This window comes from Lissotriton helveticus, chromosome 1_1 (assembly GCF_964261635.1).
Source record: "Lissotriton helveticus chromosome 1_1, aLisHel1.1, whole genome shotgun sequence".
NCBI classification, from domain to species: Eukaryota; Metazoa; Chordata; class Amphibia; order Caudata; family Salamandridae; genus Lissotriton; species Lissotriton helveticus.
The window spans coordinates 1137873480-1137896060 of NC_136057.1; the positions used below are offsets into that span (position 1 = coordinate 1137873480).

At 51.3% G+C, this 22581-nt stretch overlaps 1 protein-coding gene across 1 annotated transcript in view; it reads left to right on the plus strand.

Moving 5' to 3' along the window:
- LRRIQ1 (leucine rich repeats and IQ motif containing 1) overlaps nucleotides 1-22581 on the plus strand; it is a 1358071-nt gene that overhangs the window by 113240 nt on the left and 1222250 nt on the right. The gene's annotated exons all lie outside the window — the stretch shown is intronic.

Here is a 22581-nt window from a genome sequence, read left to right on the forward strand (position 1 = left end):
ACATGGCTTGGCAGTTCGGGCTGGACTGTTCCCATGAGGCACAGGGTCAGACTGATTTGCATATAGCCATGTCTGAACTGGGGTGGCTGAGTGGGCTAAAGAATGGTGATGGATTAAACCCAGATCAGTTGACTGGGGGTGAGTGTTTGATTTGCTCAAACGCTCCGTCCATCATCCCCTTTTGTATCGCTTTGTTGGCCCTAAGTGTGGCAGGGTATGCTCAGACGTGAGTCCCTTGCTCACTTGGCCACTGGATTCAAGATAGCCTGGCTGATGAGGGTTATGAATCCGAAACCGGTCCCAGGATGCTTGTTTCCGGTCCAGGGAAGACATGGCTTGGCAGTTCGGGCTGGACTGTTCCCATGAGGCACAGGGTCAGACTGATTTGCATATAGCCATGTCTGAACTGGGGTGGCTGAGTGGGCTAAAGAATGGTGATGGATTAAACCCAGATCAGTTGACTGGGGGTGAGTGTTTGATTTGCTCAAACGCTCCGTCCATCATCCCCTTTTGTATCGCTTTGTTCGCCCTAAGTGTGGCAGGGTATGCTCAGACGTGAGTCCCTTGCTCACTTGGCCACTGGATTCAAGATAGCCTGACTGATGAGGATTATGAATCCGAAACCGGTCCCAGGATGCTTGTTTCCGGTCCAGGGAAGACATGGCTTGGCAGTTCGGGCTGGACTGTTCCCATGAGGCACAGGGTCAGACTGATTTGCATATAGCCATGTCTGAACTGGGGTGGCTGAGTGGGCTAAAGAATGGTGATGGATTAAACCCAGATCAGTTGACTGGGGGTGAGTGTTTGATTTGCTCAAACGCTCCGTCCATCATCCCCTTTTGTATCGCTTTGTTGGCCCTAAGTGTGGCAGGGTATGCTCAGACAAGAGTCCCTTGCTCACTTGGCCACTGGATTCAAGATAGCCTGGCTGATGAGGGTTATGAATCCGAAACCGGTCCCAGGATGCTTGTTTCCGGTCCAGGGAAGACATGGCTTGGCAGTTCGGGCTGGACTGTTCCCATGAGGCACAGGGTCAGACTGATTTGCATATAGCCATGTCTGAACTGGGGTGGATGAGTGGGCTAAAGAATGGTGATGGATTAAACCCAGATCAGTTGACTGGGGGTGAGTGTTTGATTTGCTCAAACGCTCCGTCCATCATCCCCTTTTGTATCGCTTTGTTGGCCCTAAGTGTGGCAGGGTATGCTCAGACGTGAGTCCCTTGCTCACTTGGCCACTGGATTCAAGATAGCCTGGCTGATGAGGGTTATGAATCCGAAACCGGTCCCAGGATGCTTGTTTCCGGTCCAGGGAAGACATGGCTTGGCAGTTCGGGCTGGACTGTTCCCATGAGGCACAGGGTCAGACTGATTTGCATATAGCCATGTCTGAACTGGGGTGGCTGAGTGGGCTAAAGAATGGTGATGGATTAAACCCAGATCAGTTGACTGGGGGTGAGTGTTTGATTTGCTCAAACGCTCCATCCATCATCCCCTTTTGTATCGCTTTGTTCGCCCTAAGTGTGGCAGGGTATGCTCAGACGTGAGTCCCTTGCTCACTTGGCCACTGGATTCAAGATAGCCTGGCTGATGAGGATTATGAATCCGAAACTGGTCCCAGGATGCTTGTTTCCGGTCCAGGGAAGACATGACTTGGCAGTTCGGTCTGGACTGTTCCCATGAGGCACAGGGTCAGACTGATTTGCATATAGCCATGTCTGAACTGGGGTGGCTGAGTGGGCTAAAGAATGGTGATGGATTAAACCCAGATCAGTTGACTGGGGGTGAGTGTTTGATTTGCTCAAACGCTCCGTCCATCATCCCCTTTTGTATCGCTTTGTTCGCCCTAAGTGTGGCAGGGTATGCTCAGACGTGAGTCCCTTGCTCACTTGGCCACTGGATTCAAGATAGCCTGGCTGATGAGGGTTATGAATCCGAAACCGGTCCCAGGATGCTTGTTTCCGGTCCAGGGAAGACATGGCTTGGCAGTTCGGGCTGGACTGTTCCCATGAGGCACAGGGTCAGACTGATTTGCATATAGCCATGTCTGAACTGGGGTGGCTGAGTGGGCTAAAGAATGGTGATGGATTAAACCCAGATCAGTTGACTGGGGGTGAGTGTTTAATTTGCTCAAACGCTCCGTCCATCATCCCCTTTTGTATCGCTTTGTTCGCCCTAAGTGTGGCAGGGTATGCTCAGACGTGAGTCCCTTGCTCACTTGGCCACTGGATTCAAGATAGCCTGACTGATGAGGATTATGAATCCGAAACCGGTCCCAGGATGCTTGTTTCCGGTCCAGGGAAGACATGGCTTGGCAGTTCGGGCTGGACTGTTCCCATGAGGCACAGGGTCAGACTGATTTGCATATAGCCATGTCTGAACTGGGGTGGATGAGTGGGCTAAATAATGGTGATGGATTAAACCCAGATCAGTTGACTGGGGGTGAGTGTTTGATTTGCTCAAACGCTCCATCCATCATCCCCTTTTGTATCGCTTTGTTCGCCCTAAGTGTGGCAGGGTATGCTCAGACGTGAGTCCCTTGCTCACTTGGCCACTGGATTCAAGATAGCCTGGCTGATGAGGATTATGAATCCGAAACTGGTCCCAGGATGCTTGTTTCCGGTCCAGGGAAGACATGGCTTGGCAGTTCGGGCTGGACTATTCCCATGAGGCACAGGGTCAGACTGATTTGCATATAGCCATGTCTGAACTGGGGTGGCTGAGTGGGCTAAAGAATGGTGATGGATTAAACCCAGATCAGTTAACTGGGGGTGAGTGTTTGATTTACTCAAACGCTCCGTCCATCATCCCCTTTTGTATCGCTTTGTTCGCCGTAAGTGTGGCAGGGTATGCTCAGACGTGAGTCCCTTGCTCACTTGGCCACTGGATTCAAGATAGCCTGGCTGATGAGGATTATGAATCCGAAACTGGTCCCAGGATGTTTGTTTCCGGTCCAGGGAAGACATGGCTTGGCAGTTCGGGCTGGACTGTTCCCATGAGGCACAGGGTCAGACTGATTTGCATATAGCCGTGTCTGAACTGGGGTGGCTGAGTGGGCTATAGAATGGTGATGGATTAAACCCAGATCAGTTGAATGGGGGTGAGTGTTTGATTTGCTCAAACGCTCTGTCCATCATCCCCTTTTGTATCGCTTTGTTCGCCCTAAGTGTGGCAGGGTATGCTCAGACGTGAGTCCCTTGCTCACTTGGCCACTGGATTCAAGATAGCCTGGCTGATGAGGATTATGAATCCGAAACCGGTCCCAGGATGCTTGTTTCCGGTCCAGGGAAGACATGGCTTGGCAGTTCGGGCTGGACTGTTCCCATGAGGCACAGGGTCAGACTGATTTGCATATAGCCATGTCTGAACTGGGGTGGCTGAGTGGGCTATAGAATGGTGATGGAGTAAACCCAGATCAGTTGAATGGGGGTGAGTGTTTGATTTGCTCAAACGCTCTGTCCATCATCCCCTTTTGTTTCGCTTTGTTCGCCCTAAGTGTGGCAGGGTATGCTCAGACGTGAGTCCCTTGCTCACTTGGCCACTGGAGTCAAGATAGCCTGGCTGATGAGGATTATGAATCCGAAACCGGTCCCAGGATGCTTGTTTCCGGTCCAGGGAAGACATGGCTTGGCAGTTCGGGCTGGACTGTTCCCATGAGGCACAGGGTCAGACTGATTTGCATATAGCCATGTCTGAACTGGTGTGGTTGAGTGGGCTAAAGAATGGTGATGGATTAAACACAGATCAGTTGACTAGGGGTGAGTGTTTGATTTGCTCAAACGCTCCGTCCATCATCCCCTTTTGTATCGCTTCGTTCGCCGTAAGTGTGGCAGGGTATGCTCCGACGTGAGTCCCTTGCTCACTTGGCCACTGGATTCAAGATAGCCTGGCTGATGCGGATTATGAATCCGAAACCGGTCCCAGGATGCTTGTTTCCGGTCCAGGGAAGACATGGCTTGGCAGTTCGGGCTGGACTGTTCCCATGAGGCACAGGGTCAGACTGATTTGCATATAGCCATGTCTGAACTGGGGTGGCTGAGTGGGCTAAAGAATAGTGATGGATTAAACCCAGATCAGTTGACTGGGGGTGAGTGTTTGATTTGCTCAAACGCTCTGTCCATCATCCCCTTTTGTATAGCTTTGTTCGCCCTAAGTGTGGCAGGGTATGCTCAGACGTGAGTCCCTTGCTCACTTGGCCACTGGATTCAAGATAGCCTGGCTGATGAGGATTATGAATCCGAAACCGGTCCCAGGATGCTTGTTTCCGGTCCAGGGAAGACATGGCTTGGCAGTTTGGACTGGACTGTTCCCATGAGGCACAGGGTCAGACTGATTTGCATATAGCCATGTCTGAACTGGGGTGGCTGAGTGGGCTAAAGAATGGTGATGGATTAAACCCAGATCAGTTGACTGGGGGTGAGTGTTTGATTTGCTCAAACCCTCCGTCCATCATCCCCTTTTGTATTGCTTTGTTCGCCCTAAGTGTGGCAGGGTATGCTCAGACGTGAGTCCCTTGCTCACTTGGCCACTGGATTCAAGATAGCCTGGCTGATGAGGATTATGAATCCGAAACCGGTCCCAGGATGTTTGTTTCCGGTCCAGGGAAGACATGGCTTGGCAGTTCGGGCAGGACTGTTCCCATGAGGCACAGGGTCAGACTGATTTGCATATAGCCATGTCTGAACTGGGGTGGCTGAGTGGGCTATAGAATGGTGATGGATTAAACCCAGATCAGTTGAATTGGGGTGAGTGTTTGATTTGCTCAAACGCTCTGTCCATCATCCCCTTTTGTATCGCTTTGTTCGCCCTAAGTGTGGCAGGGTATGCTCAGACGTGAGTCCCTTGCTCACTAGGCCACTGGATTCAAAATAGCCTGGCTGATGAGGATTATGAATCCGAAACCGGTCCCAGGATGCTTGTTTCCGGTCCAGGGAAGACATGGCTTGGCAGTTCGGGCTGGACTGTTCCCATGAGGCACAGGGCTGGACTGTTCCCATGAGGCACAGGGTCAGACTGATTTGCATATAGCCATGTCCGAACTGGGGTGGCTGAGTGGGCTAAAGAATGGTGATGGATTAAACCCAGATCAGTTGACTGGGGGTGAGTGTTTGATTTGCTCAAACGCTCCGTCCATCATCCCCTTTTGTATCGCTTTGTTCGCCGTAAGTGTGGCAGGGTATGCTCAGACGTGAGTCCCTTGCTCACTTGGCCACTGGATTCAAGATAGCCTGGCTGATGAGGATTATGAATCCGAAACCGGTCCCAGGATGCTTGTTTCCGGTCCAGGGAAGACATGGCTTGGCAGTTAGGGCTGGACTGTTCCCATGAGGCACAGGGTCAGACTGATTTGCATATAGCCATGTCTGAACTGGGGTGGCTGAGTGGGCTAAAGAATGGTGATGGATTAAACCCAGATCAGTTGACTGGGGGTGAGTGTTTGATTTGCTCAAACGCTCTGTCCATCATCCCCTTTTGTATCGCTTTGTTCGCCCTAAGTGTGGCAGGGTATGCTCAGACGTGAGTCCCTTGCTCACTAGGCCACTGGATTCAAAATAGCCTGGCTGATGAGGATTATGAATCCGAAACCGGTCCCAGGATGCTTGTTTCCGGTCCAGGGAAGACATGGCTTGGCAGTTCGGGCTGGACAATCCCATGAGGCACAGGGCCAGACTGATTTGCATATAGCCATGTCTGAACTGGGGTAGCTGAGTGGGCTAAAGAATGGTGATGGATTAAACCCAGATCAGTTGACTGGGGGTGTGTGTTTGATTTGCTCAAACGCTCCGTCCATAATCCCATTTTGTATCGCTTTGTTCGCCGTAAGTGTGGCAGGGTATGCTCCGACGTGAGTCCCTTGCTCACTTGGCCACTGGATTCAAGATAGCCTGGCTGATGAGGATTATGAATCCGAAACCGGTCCCAGGATGCTTGTTTCCGGTCCAGGGAAGACATGGCTTGGCAGTTCGGGCTTGACTGTTCCCATGAGGCACAGAGTCAGACTGATTTGCATATAGCCATGTCTGAACTGGGGTGGCTGAGTGGGCTAAAGAATAGTGATGGATTAAACCCAGATCAGTTGACTGGGGGTGAGTGTTTGATTTGCTCAAACGCTCTGTCCATCATCCCCTTTTGTATAGCTTTGTTCGCCCTAAGTGTGGCAGGGTATGCTCAGACGTGAGTCCCTTGCTCACTTGGCCACTGGATTCAAGATAGCCTGGCTGATGAGGATTATGAATCCGAAACCGGTCCCAGGATGCTTGTTTCCGGTCCAGGGAAGACATGGCTTGGCAGTTCGGGCTGGACTGTTCCCATGAGGCACAGGGTCAGACTGATTTGCATATAGCCATGTCTGAACTGGGGTGGCTGAGTGGGCTAAAGAATGGTGATGGATTAAACCCAGATCAGTTGACTGGGGGTGAGTGTTTGATTTGCTCGAACGCTCCGTCCATCATCCCCTTTTGTATTGCTTTGTTCGCCCTAAGTGTGGCAGGGTATGCTCAGACGTGAGTCCCTTGCTCACTTGGCCACTGGATTCAAGATAGCCTGGCTGATGAGGATTATGAAATCCGAAACCGGTCCCAGGATGTTTGTTTCCGGTCCAGGGAAGACATGGCTTGGCAGTTCGGGCAGGACTGTTCCCATGAGGCACAGGGTCAGACTGATTTGCATATAGCCATGTCTGAACTGGGGTGGCTGAGTGGGCTATAGAATGGTGATGGATTAAACCCAGATCAGTTGAATGGGGGTGAGTGTTTGATTTGCTCAAACGCTCTGTCCATCATCCCCTTTTGTATCGCTTTGTTCGCCCTAAGTGTGGCAGGGTATGCTCAGACGTGAGTCCCTTGCTCACTAGGCCACTGGATTCAAAATAGCCTGGCTGATGAGGATTATGAATCCGAAACCGGTCCCAGGATGCTTGTTTCCGGTCCAGGGAAGACATGGCTTGGCAGTTCGGGCTGGACTGTTCCCATGAGGCACAGGGTCAGACTGATTTGCATATAGCCATGTCTGAACTGGGGTGGCTGAGTGGGCTAAAGAATGGTGATGGATTAAACCCAGATCAGTTGACTGGGGGTGAGTGTTTGATTTGCTCAAACGCTACGTCCATCATCCCCTTTTGTATCGCTTTGTTCGCCGTAAATGTGGCAGGGTATGCTCAGACGTGAGTCCCTTGCTCACTTGGCCACTGGATTCAAGATAGCCTGGCTGATGAGGATTATGGATCCGAAACCGGTCCCAGGATGCTTGTTTCTGGTCCAGGGAAGATATGGCTTTGCAGTTCGGGCCGGACTGTTCCCATGAGGCACAGGGTCAGACTGATTTGCATATAGCCATGTCTGAACTGGGGTGGCTGAGTGGGCTAAAGAATAGTGATGGATTAAACCCAGATCATGTGACTGGGGGTGAGTGTTTGATTTGCTCAAACGCTCCGTCCATCATCCCCTTTTGTATAGCTTTGTTCGCCCTAAGTGTGGCAGGGTATGCTCAGACGTGAGTCCCTTGCTCACTTGGCCACTGGATTCAAGATAGCCTGGCTGATGAGGATTATGAATCCGAAACCGGTCCCAGGATGCTTGTTTCCGGTCCAGGGAAGACATAGCTTGGCAGTTCGGGCTGGACTGTTCCCACGAGGCACAGGGTCAGACTGATTTGCATATAGCCATTTCTGAACTGGGGTGGCTGAGTGGGCTAAAGAATGGTGATGGATTAAACTCAGATCAGTTGACTGGGGGAGAGTGTTTGATTTGCTCAAACGCTCCGTCCATCATCCCCTTTTGTATCGCTTTGTTCGCCCTAAGTTTTGCAGGGTATGCTCAGACGTGAGTCCCTTGCTCACTTGGCCACTGGATTCAAGATAGCCTGGCTGATGAGGATTATGAATCCGAAACCGGTCCCAGGATGCTTGTTTCCGGTCCAGGGAAGACATGGCTTGGCAGTTCGGGCTGGACTGTTCCCATGAGGCACAGGGTCAGACTGATTTGCATATAGCCATGTCTGAACTGGGGTGGCTGAGTGGGCTAAAGAATGGTGATGGATTAAGCCCAGATCAGTTGACTGGGGGTGAGTGTTTGATTTGCTCAAACGCTCCGTCCATCATCCCCTTTTGTATCGCTTTGTTGGCCCTAAGTGTGGCAGGGTATGCTCAGACAAGAGTCCCTTGCTCACTTGGCCACTGGATTCAAGATAGCCTGGCTGATGAGGGTTATGAATCCGAAACCGGTCCCAGGATGCTTGTTTCCGGTCCAGGGAAGACATGGCTTGGCAGTTCGGGCTGGACTGTTCCCATGAGGCACAGGGTCAGACTGATTTGCATATAGCCATGTCTGAACTGGGGTGGCTGAGTGGGCTAAAGAATGGTGATGGATTAAACCCAGATCAGTTGACTGGGGGTGAGTGTTTGATTTGCTCAAACGCTCCGTCCATCATCCCCTTTTGTATCGCTTTGTTGGCCCTAAGTGTGGCAGGGTATGCTCAGACGTGAGTCCCTTGCTCACTTGGCCACTGGATTCAAGATAGCCTGGCTGATGAGGGTTATGAATCCGAAACCGGTCCCAGGATGCTTGTTTCCGGTCCAGGGAAGACATGGCTTGGCAGTTCGGGCTGGACTGTTCCCATGAGGCACAGGGTCAGACTGATTTGCATATAGCCATGTCTGAACTGGGGTGGCTGAGTGGGCTAAAGAATGGTGATGGATTAAACCCAGATCAGTTGACTGGGGGTGAGTGTTTGATTTGCTCAAACGCTCCGTCCATCATCCCCTTTTGTATCGCTTTGTTCGCCCTAAGTGTGGCAGGGTATGCTCAGACGTGAGTCCCTTGCTCACTTGGCCACTGGATTCAAGATAGCCTGACTGATGAGGATTATGACTCCGAAACCGGTCCCAGGATGCTTGTTTCCGGTCCAGGGAAGACATGGCTTGGCAGTTCGGGCTGGACTGTTCCCATGAGGCACAGGGTCAGACTGATTTGCATATAGCCATGTCTGAACTGGGGTGGCTGAGTGGGCTAAAGAATGGTGATGGATTAAACCCAGATCAGTTGACTGGGGGTGAGTGTTTGATTTGCTCAAACGCTCCGTCCATCATCCCCTTTTGTATCGCTTTGTTGGCCCTAAGTGTGGCAGGGTATGCTCAGACAAGAGTCCCTTGCTCACTTGGCCACTGGATTCAAGATAGCCTGGCTAATGAGGGTTATGAATCCGAAACCGGTCCCAGGATGCTTGTTTCCGGTCCAGGGAAGACATGGCTTGGCAGTTCGGGCTGGACTGTTCCCATGAGGCACAGGGTCAGACTGATTTGCATATAGCCATGTCTGAACTGGGGTGGATGAGTGGGCTAAAGAATGGTGATGGATTAAACCCAGATCATGTGACTGGGGGTGAGTGTTTGATTTGCTCAAACGCTCCGTCCATCATCCCCTTTTGTATAGCTTTGTTCGCCCTAAGTGTGGCAGGGTATGCTCAGACGTGAGTCCCTTGCTCACTTGGCCACTGGATTCAAGATAGCCTGGCTGATGAGGATTATGAATCCGAAACCGGTCCCAGGATGCTTGTTTCCGGTCCAGGGAAGACATAGCTTGGCAGTTCGGGCTGGACTGTTCCCACGAGGCACAGGGTCAGACTGATTTGCATATAGCCATTTCTGAACTGGGGTGGCTGAGTGGGCTAAAGAATGGTGATGGATTAAACTCAGATCAGTTGACTGGGGGAGAGTGTTTGATTTGCTCAAACGCTCCGTCCATCATCCCCTTTTGTATCGCTTTGTTTGCCCTAAGTTTTGCAGGGTATGCTCAGACGTGAGTCCCTTGCTCACTTGGCCACTGGATTCAAGATAGCCTGGCTGATGAGGATTATGAATCCGAAACCGGTCCCAGGATGCTTGTTTCCGGTCCAGGGAAGACATGGCTTGGCAGTTCGGGCTGGACTGTTCCCATGAGGCACAGGGTCAGACTGATTTGCATATAGCCATGTCTGAACTGGGGTGGCTGAGTGGGCTAAAGAATGGTGATGGATTAAGCCCAGATCAGTTGACTGGGGGTGAGTGTTTGATTTGCTCAAACGCTCCGTCCATCATCCCCTTTTGTATCGCTTTGTTGGCCCTAAGTGTGGCAGGGTATGCTCAGACAAGAGTCCCTTGCTCACTTGGCCACTGGATTCAAGATAGCCTGGCTGATGAGGGTTATGAATCCGAAACCGGTCCCAGGATGCTTGTTTCCGGTCCAGGGAAGACATGGCTTGGCAGTTCGGGCTGGACTGTTCCCATGAGGCACGGGGTCAGACTGATTTGCATATAGCCATGTCTGAACTGGGGTGGCTGAGTGGGCTAAAGAATGGTGATGGATTAAACCCAGATCAGTTGACTGGGGGTGAGTGTTTGATTTGCTCAAACGCTCCGTCCATCATCCCCTTTTGTATCGCTTTGTTGGCCCTAAGTGTGGCAGGGTATGCTCAGACGTGAGTCCCTTGCTCACTTGGCCACTGGATTCAAGATAGCCTGGCTGATGAGGATTATGAATCCGAAACTGGTCCCAGGATGCTTGTTTCCGGTCCAGGGAAGACATGACTTGGCAGTTCGGGCTGGACTGTTCCCATGAGGCACAGGGTCAGACTGATTTGCATATAGCCATGTCTGAACTGGGGTGGCTGAGTGGGCTAAAGAATGGTGATGGATTAAACCCAGATCAGTTGACTGGGGGTGAGTGTTTGATTTGCTCAAACGCTCCGTCCATCATCCCCTTTTGTATCGCTTTGTTCGCCCTAAGTGTGGCAGGGTATGCTCAGACGTGAGTCCCTTGCTCACTTGGCCACTGGATTCAAGATAGCCTGGCTGATGAGGGTTATGAATCCGAAACCGGTCCCAGGATGCTTGTTTCCGGTCCAGGGAAGACATGGCTTGGCAGTTCGGGCTGGACTGTTCCCATGAGGCACAGGGTCAGACTGATTTGCATATAGCCATGTCTGAACTGGGGTGGCTGAGTGGGCTAAAGAATGGTGATGGATTAAACCCAGATCAGTTGACTGGGGGTGAGTGTTTAATTTGCTCAAACGCTCCGTCCATCATCCCCTTTTGTATCGCTTTGTTCGCCCTAAGTGTGGCAGGGTATGCTCAGACGTGAGTCCCTTGCTCACTTGGCCACTGGATTCAAGATAGCCTGACTGATGAGGATTATGAATCCGAAACCGGTCCCAGGATGCTTGTTTCCGGTCCAGGGAAGACATGGCTTGGCAGTTCGGGCTGGACTGTTCCCATGAGGCACAGGGTCAGACTGATTTGCATATAGCCATGTCTGAACTGGGGTGGCTGAGTGGGCTAAAGAATGGTGATGGATTAAACCCAGATCAGTTGACTGGGGGTGAGTGTTTGATTTGCTCAAACGCTCCGTCCATCATCCCCTTTTGTATCGCTTTGTTGGCCCTAAGTGTGGCAGGGTATGCTCAGACAAGAGTCCCTTGCTCACTTGGCCACTGGATTCAAGATAGCCTGGCTGATGAGGGTTATGAATCCGAAACCGGTCCCAGGATGCTTGTTTCCGGTCCAGGGAAGACATGGCTTGGCAGTTCGGGCTGGACTGTTCCCATGAGGCACAGGGTCAGACTGATTTGCATATAGCCATGTCTGAACTGGGGTGGATGAGTGGGCTAAAGAATGGTGATGGATTAAACCCAGATCAGTTGACTGGGGGTGAGTGTTTGATTTGCTCAAACGCTCCGTCCATCATCCCCTTTTGTATCGCTTTGTTGGCCCTAAGTGTGGCAGGGTATGCTCAGACGTGAGTCCCTTGCTCACTTGGCCACTGGATTCAAGATAGCCTGGCTGATGAGGGTTATGAATCCGAAACCGGTCCCAGGATGCTTGTTTCCGGTCCAGGGAAGACATGGCTTGGCAGTTCGGGCTGGACTGTTCCCATGAGGCACAGGGTCAGACTGATTTGCATATAGCCATGTCTGAACTGGGGTGGCTGAGTGGGCTAAAGAATGGTGATGGATTAAACCCAGATCAGTTGACTGGGGGTGAGTGTTTGATTTGCTCAAACGCTCCATCCATCATCCCCTTTTGTATCGCTTTGTTCGCCCTAAGTGTGGCAGGGTATGCTCAGACGTGAGTCCCTTGCTCACTTGGCCACTGGATTCAAGATAGCCTGGCTGATGAGGATTATGAATCCGAAACTGGTCCCAGGATGCTTGTTTCCGGTCCAGGGAAGACATGACTTGGCAGTTCGGTCTGGACTGTTCCCATGAGGCACAGGGTCAGACTGATTTGCATATAGCCATGTCTGAACTGGGGTGGCTGAGTGGGCTAAAGAATGGTGATGGATTAAACCCAGATCAGTTGACTGGGGGTGAGTGTTTGATTTGCTCAAACGCTCCGTCCATCATCCCCTTTTGTATCGCTTTGTTCGCCCTAAGTGTGGCAGGGTATGCTCAGACGTGAGTCCCTTGCTCACTTGGCCACTGGATTCAAGATAGCCTGACTGATGAGGATTATGAATCCGAAACCGGTCCCAGGATGCTTGTTTCCGGTCCAGGGAAGACATGGCTTGGCAGTTCGGGCTGGACTGTTCCCATGAGGCACAGGGTCAGACTGATTTGCATATAGCCATGTCTGAACTGGGGTGGCTGAGTGGGCTAAAGAATGGTGATGGATTAAACCCAGATCAGTTGACTGGGGGTGAGGGTTTGATTTGCTCAAACGCTCCGTCCATCATCCCCTTTTGTATCGCTTTGTTCGCCCTAAGTGTGGCAGGGTATGCTCAGACGTGAGTCCCTTGCTCACTTGGCCACTGGATTCAAGATAGCCTGGCTGATGAGGATTATGAATCCGAAACTGGTCCCAGGATGCTTGTTTCCGGTCCAGGGAAGACATGGCTTGGCAGTTCGGGCTGGACTATTCCCATGAGGCACAGGGTCAGACTGATTTGCATATAGCCATGTCTGAACTGGGGTGGCTGAGTGGGCTAAAGAATGGTGATGGATTAAACCCAGATCAGTTAACTGGGGGTGAGTGTTTGATTTACTCAAACGCTCCGTCCATCATCCCCTTTTGTATCGCTTTGTTCGCCGTAAGTGTGGCAGGGTATGCTCAGACGTGAGTCCCTTGCTCACTTGGCCACTGGATTCAAGATAGCCTGGCTGATGAGGATTATGAATCCGAAACCGGTCCCAGGATGCATGTTTCCGGTCCAGGGAAGACATGGCTTGGCAGTTCGGGCTGGACTGTTCCCATGAGGCACAGGGTCAGACTGATTTGCATATAGCCATGTCTGAACTGGGGTGGCTGAGTGGGCTAAAGAATAGTGATGGATTAAACCCAGATCAGTTGACTGGGGGTGAGTGTTTGATTTGCTCAAACGCTCCGTCCATCATCCCCTTTTGTATAGCTTTGTTCGCCCTAAGAGTGGCAGGATATGCTCAGACGTGAGTCCCTTGCTCACTCGGCCACTGGATTCAAGATAGCCTGGCTGATGAGGATTATGAATCCGAAACCGGTCCCAGGATGCTTGTTTCCGGTCCAGGGAAGACATGGCTTGGCAGTTCGGGCTGGACTGTTCCCATGAGGCACAGGGTCAGACTGATTTGCATATAGCCATGTCTGAACTGGGGTGGCTGAGTGGGCTAAAGAATGGTGATGGATTAAACCCAGATCAGTTGACTGGGGGTGAGTGTTTAATTTGCTCAAACGCTCCGTCCATCATCCCCTTTTGTATCGCTTTGTTCGCCCTAAGTGTGGCAGGGTATGCTCAGACGTGAGTCCCTTGCTCACTTGGCCACTGGATTCAAGATAGCCTGGCTGATGAGGATTATGAATCCGAAACCGGTCCCAGGATGCTTGTTTCCGGTCCAGGGAAGACATGGCTTGGCAGTTCGGGCTGGACTGTTCCCATGAGGCACAGGGTCAGACTGATTTGCATATAGCCATGTCTGAACTGGGGTGGCTGAGTGGGCTAAAGAATGGTGATGGATTAAGCCCAGATCAGTTGACTGGGGGTGAGTGTTTGATTTGCTCAAACGCTCCGTCCATCATCCCCTTTTGTATCGCTTTGTTGGCCCTAAGTGTGGCAGGGTATGCTCAGACAAGAGTCCCTTGCTCACTTGGCCACTGGATTCAAGATAGCCTGGCTGATGAGGGTTATGAATCCGAAACCGGTCCCAGGATGCTTGTTTCCGGTCCAGGGAAGACATGGCTTGGCAGTTCGGGCTGGACTGTTCCCATGAGGCACAGGGTCAGACTGATTTGCATATAGCCATGTCTGAACTGGGGTGGCTGAGTGGGCTAAAGAATGGTGATGGATTAAACCCAGATCAGTTGACTGGGGGTGAGTGTTTGATTTGCTCAAACGCTCCGTCCATCATCCCCTTTTGTATCGCTTTGTTGGCCCTAAGTGTGGCAGGGTATGCTCAGACGTGAGTCCCTTGCTCACTTGGCCACTGGATTCAAGATAGCCTGGCTGATGAGGATTATGAATCCGAAACTGGTCCCAGGATGCTTGTTTCCGGTCCAGGGAAGACATGACTTGGCAGTTCGGGCTGGACTGTTCCCATGAGGCACAGGGTCAGACTGATTTGCATATAGCCATGTCTGAACTGGGGTGGCTGAGTGGGCTAAAGAATGGTGATGGATTAAACCCAGATCAGTTGACTGGGGGTGAGTGTTTGATTTGCTCAAACGCTCCGTCCATCATCCCCTTTTGTATCGCTTTGTTCGCCCTAAGTGTGGCAGGGTATGCTCAGACGTGAGTCCCTTGCTCACTTGGCCACTGGATTCAAGATAGCCTGGCTGATGAGGGTTATGAATCCGAAACCGGTCCCAGGATGCTTGTTTCCGGTCCAGGGAAGACATGGCTTGGCAGTTCGGGCTGGACTGTTCCCATGAGGCACAGGGTCAGACTGATTTGCATATAGCCATGTCTGAACTGGGGTGGCTGAGTGGGCTAAAGAATGGTGATGGATTAAACCCAGATCAGTTGACTGGGGGTGAGTGTTTAATTTGCTCAAACGCTCCGTCCATCATCCCCTTTTGTATCGCTTTGTTCGCCCTAAGTGTGGCAGGGTATGCTCAGACGTGAGTCCCTTGCTCACTTGGCCACTGGATTCAAGATAGCCTGACTGATGAGGATTATGAATCCGAAACCGGTCCCAGGATGCTTGTTTCCGGTCCAGGGAAGACATGGCTTGGCAGTTCGGGCTGGACTGTTCCCATGAGGCACAGGGTCAGACTGATTTGCATATAGCCATGTCTGAACTGGGGTGGCTGAGTGGGCTAAAGAATGGTGATGGATTAAACCCAGATCAGTTGACTGGGGGTGAGTGTTTGATTTGCTCAAACGCTCCGTCCATCATCCCCTTTTGTATCGCTTTGTTGGCCCTAAGTGTGGCAGGGTATGCTCAGACAAGAGTCCCTTGCTCACTTGGCCACTGGATTCAAGATAGCCTGGCTGATGAGGGTTATGAATCCGAAACCGGTCCCAGGATGCTTGTTTCCGGTCCCGGGAAGACATGGCTTGGCAGTTCGGGCTGGACTGTTCCCATGAGGCACAGGGTCAGACTGATTTGCATATAGCCATGTCTGAACTGGGGTGGATGAGTGGGCTAAAGAATGGTGATGGATTAAACCCAGATCAGTTGACTGGGGGTGAGTGTTTGATTTGCTCAAACGCTCCATCCATCATCCCCTTTTGTATCGCTTTGTTGGCCCTAAGTGTGGCAGGGTATGCTCAGACGTGAGTCCCTTGCTCACTTGGCCACTGGATTCAAGATAGCCTGGCTGATGAGGGTTATGAATCCGAAACCGGTCCCAGGATGCTTGTTTCCGGTCCAGGGAAGACATGGCTTGGCAGTTCGGGCTGGACTGTTCCCATGAGGCACAGGGTCAGACTGATTTGCATATAGCCATGTCTGAACTGGGGTGGCTGAGTGGGCTAAAGAATGGTGATGGATTAAACCCAGATCAGTTGACTGGGGGTGAGTGTTTGATTTGCTCAAACGCTCCATCCATCATCCCCTTTTGTATCGCTTTGTTCGCCCTAAGTGTGGCAGGGTATGCTCAGACGTGAGTCCCTTGCTCACTTGGCCACTGGATTCAAGATAGCCTGGCTGATGAGGATTATGAATCCGAAACTGGTCCCAGGATGCTTGTTTCCGGTCCAGGGAAGACATGACTTGGCAGTTCGGTCTGGACTGTTCCCATGAGGCACAGGGTCAGACTGATTTGCATATAGCCATGTCTGAACTGGGGTGGCTGAGTGGGCTAAAGAATGGTGATGGATTAAACCCAGATCAGTTGACTGGGGGTGAGTGTTTGATTTGCTCAAACGCTCCGTCCATCATCCCCTTTTGTATCGCTTTGTTCGCCCTAAGTGTGGCAGGGTATGCTCAGACGTGAGTCCCTTGCTCACTTGGCCACTGGATTCAAGATAGCCTGACTGATGAGGATTATGAATCCGAAACCGGTCCCAGGATGCTTGTTTCCGGTCCAGGGAAGGACATGGCTTGGCAGTTCGGGCTGGACTGTTCCCATGAGGCACAGGGTCAGACTGATTTGCATATAGCCATGTCTGAACTGGGGTGGCTGAGTGGGCTAAAGAATGGTGATGGATTAAACCCAGATCAGTTGACTGGGGGTGAGGGTTTGATTTGCTCAAACGCTCCGTCCATCATCCCCTTTTGTATCGCTTTGTTCGCCCTAAGTGTGGCAGGGTATGCTCAGACGTGAGTCCCTTGCTCACTTGGCCACTGGATTCAAGATAGCCTGGCTGATGAGGATTATGAATCCGAAACTGGTCCCAGGATGCTTGTTTCCGGTCCAGGGAAGACATGGCTTGGCAGTTCGGGCTGGACTATTCCCATGAGGCACAGGGTCAGACTGATTTGCATATAGCCATGTCTGAACTGGGGTGGCTGAGTGGGCTAAAGAATGGTGATGGATTAAACCCAGATCAGTTAACTGGGGGTGAGTGTTTGATTTACTCAAACGCTCCGTCCATCATCCCCTTTTGTATCGCTTTGTTCGCCGTAAGTGTGGCAGGGTATGCTCAGACGTGAGTCCCTTGCTCACTTGGCCACTGGATTCAAGATAGCCTGGCTGATGAGGATTATGAATCCGAAACCGGTCCCAGGATGCATGTTTCCGGTCCAGGGAAGACATGGCTTGGCAGTTCGGGCTGGACTGTTCCCATGAGGCACAGGGTCAGACTGATTTGCATATAGCCATGTCTGAACTGGGGTGGCTGAGTGGGCTAAAGAATAGTGATGGATTAAACCCAGATCAGTTGACTGGGGGTGAGTGTTTGATTTGCTCAAACGCTCCGTCCATCATCCCCTTTTGTATAGCTTTGTTCGCCCTAAGAGTGGCAGGATATGCTCAGACGTGAGTCCCTTGCTCACTCGGCCACTGGATTCAAGATAGCCTGGCTGATGAGGATTATGAATCCGAAACTGGTCCCAGGATGTTTGTTTCCGGTCCAGGGAAGACATGGCTTGGCAGTTCGGGCTGGACTGTTCCCATGAGGCACAGGGTCAGACTGATTTGCATATAGCCATGTCTGAACTGGGGTGGCTGAGTGGGCTATAGAATGGTGATGGATTAAACCCAGATCAGTTGAATGGGGGTGAGTGTTTGATTTGCTCAAACGCTCTGTCCATCATCCCCTTTTGTATCGCTTTGTTCGCCCTAAGTGTGGCATGGTATGCTCAGACGTGAGTCCCTTGCTCACTTGGCCACTGGATTCAAGATAGCCTGGCTGATGAGGATTATGAATCCGAAACCGGTCCCAGGATGCTTGTTTCCGGTCCAGGGAAGACATGGCTTGGCAGTTCGGGCTGGACTGTTCCCATGAGGCACAGGGTCAGACTGATTTGCATATAGCCATGTCTGAACTGGGGTGGCTGAGTGGGCTATAGAATGGTGATGGAGTAAACCCAGATCAGTTGAATGGGGGTGAGTGTTTGATTTGCTCAAACGCTCTGTCCATCATCCCCTTTTGTTTCGCTTTGTTCGCCCTAAGTGTGGCAGGGTATGCTCAGACGTGAGTCCCTTGCTCACTTGGCCACTGGAGTCAAGATAGCCTGGCTGATGAGGATTATGAATCCGAAACCGGTCCCAGGATGCTTGTTTCCGGTCCAGGGAAGACATGGCTTGGCAGTTCGGGCTGGACTGTTCCCATGAGGCACAGGGTCAGACTGATTTGCATATAGCCATGTCTGAACTGGTGTGGTTGAGTGGGCTAAAGAATGGTGATGGATTAAACCCAGATCAGTTGACTAGGGGTGAGTGTTTGATTTGCTCAAACGCTCCGTCCATCATCCCCTTTTGTATCGCTTTGTTCGCCGTAAGTGTGGCAGGGTATGCTCCGACGTGAGTCCCTTGCTCACTTGGCCACTGGATTCAAGATAGCCTGGCTGATGCGGATTATGAATCCGAAACCGGTCCCAGGATGCTTGTTTCCGGTCCAGGGAAGACATGGCTTGGCAGTTCGGGCTGGACTGTTCCCATGAGGCACAGGGTCAGACTGATTTGCATATAGCCATGTCTGAACTGGGGTGGCTGAGTGGGCTAAAGAATAGTGATGGATTAAACCCAGATCAGTTGACTGGGGGTGAGTGTTTGATCTGCTCAAACGCTCTGTCCATCATCCCCTTTTGTATAGCTTTGTTCGCCCTAAGTGTGGCAGGGTATGCTCAGACGTGAGTCCCTTGCTCACTTGGCCACTGGATTCAAGATAGCCTGGCTGATGAGGATTATGAATCCGAAACCGGTCCCAGGATGCTTGTTTCCGGTCCAGGGAAGACATGGCTTGGCAGTTTGGACTGGACTGTTCCCATGAGGCACAGGGTCAGACTGATTTGCATATAGCCATGTCTGAACTGGGGTGGCTGAGTGGGCTAAAGAATGGTGATGGATTAAACCCAGATCAGTTGACTGGGGGTGAGTGTTTGATTTGCTCAAACCCTCCGTCCATCATCCCCTTTTGTATTGCTTTGTTCGCCCTAAGTGTGGCAGGGTATGCTCAGACGTGAGTCCCTTGCTCACTAGGCCACTGGATTCAAAATAGCCTGGCTGATGAGGATTATGAATCCGAAACCGGTCCCAGGATGCTTGTTTCCGGTCCAGGGAAGACATGGCTTGGCAGTTCGGGCTGGACTGTTCCCATGAGGCACAGGGTCAGACTGATTTGCATATAGCCATGTCTGAACTGGGGTGGCTGAGTGGGCTAAAGAATGGTGATGGATTAAACCCAGATCAGTTGACTGGGGGTGAGTGTTTGATTTGCTCAAACGCTCCGTCCATCATCCCCTTTTGTATCGCTTTGTTCGCCGTAAGTGTGGCAGGGTATGCTCAGACGTGAGTCCCTTGCTCACTTGGCCACTGGATTCAAGATAGCCTGGCTGATGAGGATTATGAATCCGAAACCGGTCCCAGGATGCTTGTTTCCGGTCCAGGGAAGACATGGCTTGGCAGTTAGGGCTGGACTGTTCCCATGAGGCACAGGGTCAGACTGATTTGCATATAGCCATGTCTGAACTGGGGTGGCTGAGTGGGCTAAAGAATGGTGATGGATTAAACCCAGATCAGTTGACTGGGGGTGAGTGTTTGATTTGCTCAAACGCTCCGTCCATCATCCCCTTTTGTATCGCTTTGTTCGCCGTAAGTGTGGCAGGGTATGCTCCGACGTGAGTCCCTTGCTCACTTGGCCACTGGATTCAAGATAGCCTGGCTGATGAGGATTATGAATCCGAAACCGGTCCCAGGATGCTTGTTTCCGGTCCAGGGAAGACATGGCTTGGCAGTTCGGGCTTGACTGTTCCCATGAGGCACAGAGTCAGACTGATTTGCATATAGCCATGTCTGAACTAGGGTGGCTGAGTGGGCTAAAGAATAGTGATGGATTAAACCCAGATCAGTTGACTGGGGGTGAGTGTTTGATTTGCTCAAACGCTCTGTCCATCATCCCCTTTTGTATAGCTTTGTTCGCCCTAAGTGTGGCAGGGTATGCTCAGACGTGAGTCCCTTGCTCACTTGGCCACTGGATTCAAGATAGCCTGGCTGATGAGGATTATGAATCCGAAACCGGTCCCAGGATGCTTGTTTCCGGTCCAGGGAAGACATGGCTTGGCAGTTCGGGCTGGACTGTTCCCATGAGGCACAGGGTCAGACTGATTTGCATATAGCCATGTCTGAACTGGGGTGGCTGAGTGGGCTAAAGAATGGTGATGGATTAAACCCAGATCAGTTGACTGGGGGTGAGTGTTTGATTTGCTCGAACGCTCCGTCCATCATCCCCTTTTGTATTGCTTTGTTCGCCCTAAGTGTGGCAGGGTATGCTCAGACGTGAGTCCCTTGCTCACTTGGCCACTGGATTCAAGATAGCCTGGCTGATGAGGATTATGAAATCCGAAACCGGTCCCAGGATGTTTGTTTCCGGTCCAGGGAAGACATGGCTTGGCAGTTCGGGCAGGACTGTTCCCATGAGGCACAGGGTCAGACTGATTTGCATATAGCCATGTCTGAACTGGGGTGGCTGAGTGGGCTATAGAATGGTGATGGATTAAACCCAGATCAGTTGAATGGGGGTGAGTGTTTGATTTGCTCAAACGCTCTGTCCATCATCCCCTTTTGTATCGCTTTGTTCGCCCTAAGTGTGGCAGGGTATGCTCAGACGTGAGTCCCTTGCTCACTAGGCCACTGGATTCAAAATAGCCTGGCTGATGAGGATTATGAATCCGAAACCGGTCCCAGGATGCTTGTTTCCGGTCCAGGGAAGACATGGCTTGGCAGTTCGGGCTGGACTGTTCCCATGAGGCACAGGGTCAGACTGATTTGCATATAGCCATGTCTGAACTGGGGTGGCTGAGTGGGCTAAAGAATGGTGATGGATTAAACCCAGATCAGTTGACTGGGGGTGAGTGTTTGATTTGCTCAAACGCTACGTCCATCATCCCCTTTTGTATCGCTTTGTTCGCCCTAAGTGTGGCAGGGTATGCTCAGACGTGAGTCCCTTGCTCACTTGGCCACTGGATTCAAGATAGCCTGGCTGATGAGGATTATGAATCCGAAACCGGTCCCAGGATGCTTGTTTCCGGTCCAGGGAAGACATGGCTTGGCAGTTCGGGCTGGACAATCCCATGAGGCACAGGGCCAGACTGATTTGCATATAGCCATGTCTGAACTGGGGTGGCTGAGTGGGCTAAAGAATGGTGATGGATTAAACCCAGATCAGTTGACTGGGGGTGAGTGTTTGATTTGCTCAAACGCTACGTCCATCATCCCCTTTTGTATCTCTTTGTTCGCCCTAAGTGTGGCAGGGTATGCTCAGACGTGAGTCCCTTGCTCACTTGGCCACTGGATTCAAGATAGCCTGGTTGATGAGGATTATGAATCCGAAACCGGTCCCAGGATGCTTGTTTCCGGTCCAGGGAAGACATGGCTTGGCAGTTCGGGCTGGACTGTTCCCATGAGGCACAGGGTCAGACTGATTTGCATATAGCCATGTCTGAACTGGGGTGGCTGAGTGGGCTAAAGAATGGTGATGGATTAAACCCAGATCAGTTGACTGGGGGTGAGTGTTTGATTTGCTCAAACGCTCCCTCCATCATCCCCTTTTGTATCACACTTCATCTTTACCAAAAGACTTGACCCTGTGTGCTCGGTCCTCACACCCACTCTCAATACCTCTCTGTCCACCTTCCCAGACTCTTGGAAACATACCATCTTACCACTCCTAAAGAAACCCTCAGAGGGTCCCAAGACACTGGCCAACTACAGACCCCTTTTGCCCCACACCTGACTGGCTGACCACCTCCGTGCCAACTACTTCCTGGGCCGATCCTAATCCAGATTCAGACCCAGCACAGAGGCAGCCCTCATAGCTGCCATCGATAACATCTGCTGCACCATGGGCAAAGGGGAGAAAGCTGCAGTCATCCTACTTGAGCTTCCATCTGCATTTAACACCTTCACTCAATCCTTATTCAATGCCTCCACAAGACTGGAATCTGCAGCTCGGCACTTCAATGGATTGTCTGGCACCTGAAACTTGATCTGTGGCAACTCTCAAAGCTCCTCACTGAGCCCTTCACTGTTCAACATTGAACATTACCCCACTTGGAAACATAATCTGCGCACACAGACTCAGCATCATCTCATACCTCAACAACATGTACCTCATTGACTCCCTATCTGTTGACACCTCAAACACATTAGCAAACTTAATGAGCTGTGTGTCCGCGGTTGTGGAATGGATGAGAATCAACTTCTTGAAACTCAACAGTGATAAAACAGTAGTGGTCCTCTTTGGAAAGTAGAAATTGGACCGGCTCCATTCCTACCCAACTCGGCCAGGACCTAGGCATCGTGAGTGAAAACCTAATCTCATTGACCAACTGAACACAACACAGTCACATCCACTTGTTTTCACACCCTTGAGCTCATCAAGAAAGTGCTAAAATAATTTCTTATGGACTCATGAAGGTCTGTCACACAAACTCTCATCATCACCATACTGGAAAATGGCGTACCCAGGTGGAATTTATTTTTGTTCATTTATATGAAGAAATACATTTTGAGGGTGACTTCGTGGACTTCAGGTTT